The 6000-nt window shown below is 49.4% G+C and overlaps 1 long non-coding RNA gene across 1 annotated transcript in view; it reads left to right on the top strand.

Annotated features, from left to right (window-relative positions):
* The first annotated feature begins 1675 nt into the window (after nucleotides 1–1675).
* The window catches only part of LOC310850121, a 47852-nt gene continuing 43527 nt past the window's right edge, over nucleotides 1676–6000 (top strand). Inside the window, exon 1 of the long non-coding RNA XR_014567229.1 lies at nucleotides 1676–1782. This is a non-coding gene — a long non-coding RNA (uncharacterized lncRNA). The remainder of the gene's footprint in view (nucleotides 1783–6000) is intronic.

The following is a 6000-nucleotide window of genomic DNA, read 5'->3' as shown; positions in this document are numbered from 1 at the left end:
TTTGCGCATCTCAGCCACTTTTGAGATCCTATGAGATTTGGGAGAGAATGCTTCCTGTATGCCAATGTTTGACTCACTACTGGAGCTCTCACATATCAGCCTGTCACTCTGGCCCTGTCTTTTGTCTCAGCTGCTCTCCACCTCCTCTCTGTCCTCCACTGTTAACTGTTCTCTCTCTATGCCTTCTTCTTATTCTCCTGTCAGCATCTGAGCTTCGTTGACAGTAATGATAAAATGGGCACAAGTTATAGGGCACAATATTTAACTTGAGCCATGGGGAAAACTATGGAAAGAAAACCTGAAACTTACAGTGTGCTGTTTATTGAAGGAAAATTATATGAAAATGATGTATAGATGGTTGTTGTTGTTTAGTTGTTTAGTCGTGTCCAACTCTTCATGACTCCATGGACCAGAGCATGCCAGGCACTCCTGTCTTCCACTGCCTCCCGCAGTTTGGCCAAACTCATGCTTCTAGCTTCGAGAACACTGTCCAACCATCTCGTCCTCTGCCGTCCCCTTCTCCTTGTGCCCTCCATCTTTCCCAACATCAGGGTCTTTTCCATGGAGTCTTCTCTTCTCATGAGGTGGCCAAAGTATTGGAGTCTCAGCTTCAGGATCTGCCCTTCCAGTGAGCACTCAGGGCTGATTTCCTTCAGAATGGATAGGTTTGATCTTCTTGCAGTCCATGGGACTCTCAAGAGTCTCCTCCAGCACCATAATTCAAAAGCATCAATTCTATTTGGTATTTAACACCAATAAAATTAGCAAAGATTTATAGAACTGCTTCTAATGTATGTTGGAAATGTAAAGAAAGAGAAGGCACATTCCAGCACATGTGGTGGACATGTAAGGTAACAAAAGCATTCAGGGAAATGGTATATAATGAACTGAAGAAAATGTTTAATATAACATTTATGAAAAAACTAGGGACTTTATTATTAGGTGCTTTAGGAGGCTTTTTAAAATAGGTGTTTATTGTGGTGGTGCAGAAAAGCCCAGCTCTGATCACATGATGCAGTGGACAATAGCAATGAATATTAACTTTGGGGGCGGGGCCCAGCATCCTCAAATATTTTATTGTGGGAGCCAAAGCCCCTTCCCCTGTAACCTTCACCCAACTCTTCTGCGCCTGCCTCCTCTGCCCACATATCACCCCCTTTTGGTCCCAGGCCATCCCTGACACTCTGTGAGGGTAATTGAGGGGGGTCTCCTAATAACTTTCAGCCCCCTTAATAATCTAGATTTCCCACCATTTTTGATGATACTACTGTAAATGCTGCACCCCGTTATACAAGACTCACCAGTACTGATGCTGACTCCATAGTAGAAGCAGCGATTCTCCTTATTTTTACAGTTGAGGCACACAACTATCTGACATGAGGGAGAAGCAATTCAGGCCCTTGAGCCCATTGGGCATCCTCTGCTCATACTCAGGCAATGTCAAACAACCCTTGCTGTTAGTCTGCTCAGCATATTTCTTTTGCAGATACAATCCACATCTCGTTGTAGGTGAGTGGTGGGAATTGTACCAGCTTCCAGCATTTCTCCAAGTGCAGTGCTTTAGACTGGCTGCATTCACTCAGGGCTACATTCCAAGATACAAAATGGTAGCCACCACACACACACACGCACACGCACACACACACACACACACACACACACACACACACACAATGGTGGACAATGTTCTACAAAACAGCCCTCTTTCTTAGGGAGGTGCAATGATCTCAGGCAGGCAAACAAGCTCCGATAAGAATTAATGAGCTTCTTGGAAGATTTATGGTAAGTTTATTAACAATTAACACACAGAGAGCGGCACGAGCCCGCCATTCTTGGCTAAGAATTGCCCAGTCTGTGTCCCTGCCATGTATGCAACATGAAGGCCGACAATATCCAGTCCTTCCCCTCTTGTCCTTCCGTTGCATCTTAACCCTTTCCTATCTCCTGCTTTGTGGAGAAAGTGGGCAGACTTCACCCCCACTCTCTAAAGAAGAGTACTCTGAATGCTGCTTTCCTCCAGGTTGCCTAGCAACTCCCCCCAAGGTGGTCTCCCCCTTCATTCCCAGACTGTGAGCTTCCTGGGTCCGCTGCTCTAAAATGTCTTGAAACTCTGAAGGGTGCAGGGCTCAACTCACCCACTCTGGAGCTGCCTGTGACTGCGTTCTCTCAGTCTCAGAGTCAGACCTTTCCCAGTCGTCTGACTCTACTACATCCCTGGCAAATGTTCCCCCCAACAAATGTTGCATTTGGAAAAAACACACACACAATGCAACACTCATTATTGGCTACATATATTTATTTTGGACATGATTTAATGACCTCATTTGAACATGAAAGTCAAATGCAGCCTTTCCTTGAGGAGGAGCTTCTAGAATTCTGGAAATAAAGGCTGGGGGGCTTCAGGCTGGGACCTCCCCTGCTTCAAGCACAAGGCAGCCGATTTCCCTAAATTGTGGGTTCTTCTGGGAGTTGGAGATTTGTTCTCTCTCTCAACTACAGTTCATAGATAGAGTGATTTGCTTTGACACACTCTGCTCTAGTGATCCGGACTCCCAAATATCCACCCTTAATCTCTGTCAATCCTTGAATGGAGCGACACATATTTGCCGTTGCACAGCCTCGCGTAGCAATCTTCATCGTTTCATTCCCTGTTGGAAAAAAACACACAAACATGTTTGTGCGTGTGTGTGTGTGTGTGGGGAATGGAATAAACAGCTACAGGGATCTAGGCAGGAATTCATCAAGGTTTATCAATGATCTTGCAGTTTTCAGAAGAGCACAATATGGAACACTAATTCCATATGCATCTGGCTGTCATCAGTATTTTCCTGGCAGCTGTCCACCACCATGGGGCACATCTAGACTTGCTAACAGAGCAGTCTATTCGGCTGGCTGCACTTCAGGTTCCACTGGAACTCTATGGTCCAGTTCTTAGTTTAAGTGATGGCGAACTAGGATCGTGGATTACAAACTCCCAGCTTGGTCCAGCTTTGGGAGTGACAGCAGCAGCCTGGGCTTGATTAGGTAAAGGTAAAGGTACCTCTGCCCGTACGGGCCAGTCTTGAGAGACTCTGGGGTTGTGCGCCCATCTCACTTAAGAGGCCAAAGGCCAGCGCTGTCTGGAGACACTTCTGGGTCACGTGGCCAGCGTGACAAAGCTGCATCTGGTGAGCCAGCGCAGCACACGGAAACGCCGTTTACCTTCCCGCTGGTAAGCGGTCCCTATTTATCTACTTGCACCTGGGGGTGCTTCCGAACTGCTAGGTTGGCAGGCGCTGGGACCGAGCAACGGGAGCGCACCCCGCCGCGGGGATTCAAACCACCGACCTTTCGATCGGCAAGCCCTAGGCGCTGAGGCTTTAACCCACAGCGCCACTCGTGTCCCGGCCTGGGCTTGATTACATGCTACTTAAGCTTTGTGAATCACAAGAGCTTGTCTTGCTCTGCCGCTTTCCCCTGGGGAAAGCCCTGTGATTCAGTGCAGAATCAGAACAATCAGCAATCAGGATTTTCTGCAGATTTCTTGGGAGGAAAGCAGTGGGGCAAGGCAAAACCAATCAGATCCGTGCCTAGAAAGGATGTTGCAAGTGGAAAACAACCGGGAACTGTGCTTTCTAGGTATGGGACAAGTGGAAGTGCAGGGAGGATCCAGAGGTTTCCAAAGCTATGACTCTCTCTGGAAGCACCCCAAGCTCTCCAGACTCTGAGGGAGGGTGGATGAGTGGGAAGAAAAAGAGACGTCCTGCAACTCTTCTCCTGCCTCTTTCTCCTGCTTTGTATTTGGCTTCCTGGTCTCCTCCTCCTGACTGCTCTCTTCCACCACCACCAGGAGCTGCCTCACGGGTGGCACAGAAGCCCACAAATCACTAGGCCCTCCCCCGGATGCTCCTCTGCCTGCCTCCTCAGCTCACACATCCCTCCTCCTAGGGCTCCTGACTATCCCAGACACACTGTGAAGATAATGGGGGTCTCCGAATAACTTTCAACACACATGCCAACATATTTTGGGAGAAGCCATGACTGTTCAAGGTGGAGTGATACTGCTTTAAATGCATAGGGCAAATGGGGCCCTAGCTGCACTCAGTGAATGCAAAAACTCACCGTAAGTGCCGCTACCCCCAAAGTAGAAGCAGTGGTCCTCGTCATTTCCGCAGCTGATGGGTATGTTTGTGTAGGTGCACCGATCTCCTCCTAAGTAGAGGCAACTTGGACACTTCAGCCCATTGAGCTCCCTCTTCTCAGGCTCAGGCACTGTAAAACAACCACCACCCAGCCATCATCTTTCAGCCTGACCTGTTTCACAGGGTGTTTTGAGTCTAAAATGGTGAGCTCTTCGGAGCAAAGGGTAAATATTAAAAGCTGCTGCAGGAGAGGGACCCAGGTGAGGGGTGTTTCTTAGACTAAGGTAAAACTGTCAAGCTCTCTGGTTATTTTTGCTAATGGTTGCTGCAAGTGATTGTGTTATATTTATAGTATTTAAACACGAGTTTGGGGTTTTTTAAATATTTGCTATTGTTTTACTATGTTATTATGTGTCAGGGGTTCAGGAAGAGAGGCGCAGGTGGGGGAGGAGACAGAGAGCGAGGGGGAAGGATCCCAGGACGACGAGGAAGAGGATGACAATGACCCGAGGTTGTCCATGAGTCCGTCTAGTGAATCGGAGGACTCCCAAAGAGGAGCCCCCCTGGTCAGGCCAAGGGGAGCTAGAGGGGGAAGCAGTCAGGAGCAGGGGAACGAAGGGGGAACTCCCAGTGGGAGTTGGAAGTCGGGACCGGCTTCTCCGCCGGAACGGAGTGAAGGGGGTGGAGTTACCAGTGTGTCAGAAGCAGCAGAACAGGGAGCAGAGGGGGGAAGGAGATCAGCGCAAGACGTCCTGCCGGAAGGGGCGGAAAGTAGTACCGAGAGCAGTGTAACTGTCAAAAGGAAGGTCAGAAGCAACGTACGCGCGCCAAGTTCAAATGTGGAGGCGCGCGGAAGTGAGGAGAGTCCTGGGGAGGAGCCTGGTCCCAAAGCGCGAAGGAGGGGGGAGCAGGCGTCAGAGGATTCAGCCTCTGGGGAGTCCCGGAGGGAGAGAACACAGGGGAGCAGAAAGACCCTGCGGAAAAGAAAGGAGAGGAAGAGGTGGACCAGCACAAGCCTCTTAAACTGGTGTAGAGGCGGGACTGACTCAGAGGGGACTTCAGCGGTCTAAGGGTAACAGACGTAGAGCCACGGAGCTCGGATGTAAAACCAAGAATGTTCTTCAATAAAAGCTTTTGTATATAACCCGGACTGGACTTTGGTCTCTTGTGAGCTGGGACCTCGGGTGGCTCTGACAGTAAGTCCCCTCCCAAAGAACGCAAAATTTTTTTTTGCAAAGCTCACGAACGGTAACGGCCATGAGTGCGGAGGAACAGCTGACAACGCTGCGGACTGCAGTTACCGAACTCACCGCTGCAGTCCTTGCATCTCAGAAGAAGAATGACGAAATGGAGAAGCGCTGCCAAGACCTGCAAACAAGGTGGGAGCGTGCAAGCAGGGAAGGGTTCCCAGGGTCCAGATCGGAAGGAATTGGACTTGGAAGGCGGGGCGGCAGTCTAGTCACCCACTTCGATGGGAACCTGAAGCACTACCCAAGTTTCAGAGCAGACGTCTTGTATGCACTGCATTTGCTTCGTAATGACTTTAAAGATGAGGAGGAGAAAGTGGGATTTATTGTTTCTCATTTGCATGGGGAAGCTAGAACTTGGTTGCGCAATTTGTGGCGCGAAGATGGCCCTGCCCGCCGCAATTCTGATGAATTTATTAAAGCGATGGATGCTTGTTTCCAGTCAACCGTGGATCTTGATCTTGCGCGCAGGGAAATACATGGACTGCGGCAAGGCAAAGCCACTGTGCGTCAGTATCATTCCCGATTTTTCGCGTTACTGACTGTGTTGGGCTGGGAAAAAGACTGCAAACCTGTGAGAGATTTGTTCTGGGAGGGTCTCAGCGGCCCCATAAAGGATGAACTTGCCAGGG

The sequence above is a fragment of the Podarcis gaigeae genome, assembly GCF_964106915.1.
Source record: "Podarcis gaigeae genome assembly, chromosome: 8".
In the NCBI taxonomy this organism is placed as follows: Eukaryota; Metazoa; Chordata; class Lepidosauria; order Squamata; family Lacertidae; genus Podarcis; species Podarcis gaigeae.
The sequence above is the reverse complement of the archived record's forward strand: the minus strand, read 5'-3'. Positions and strand labels throughout refer to the sequence as shown.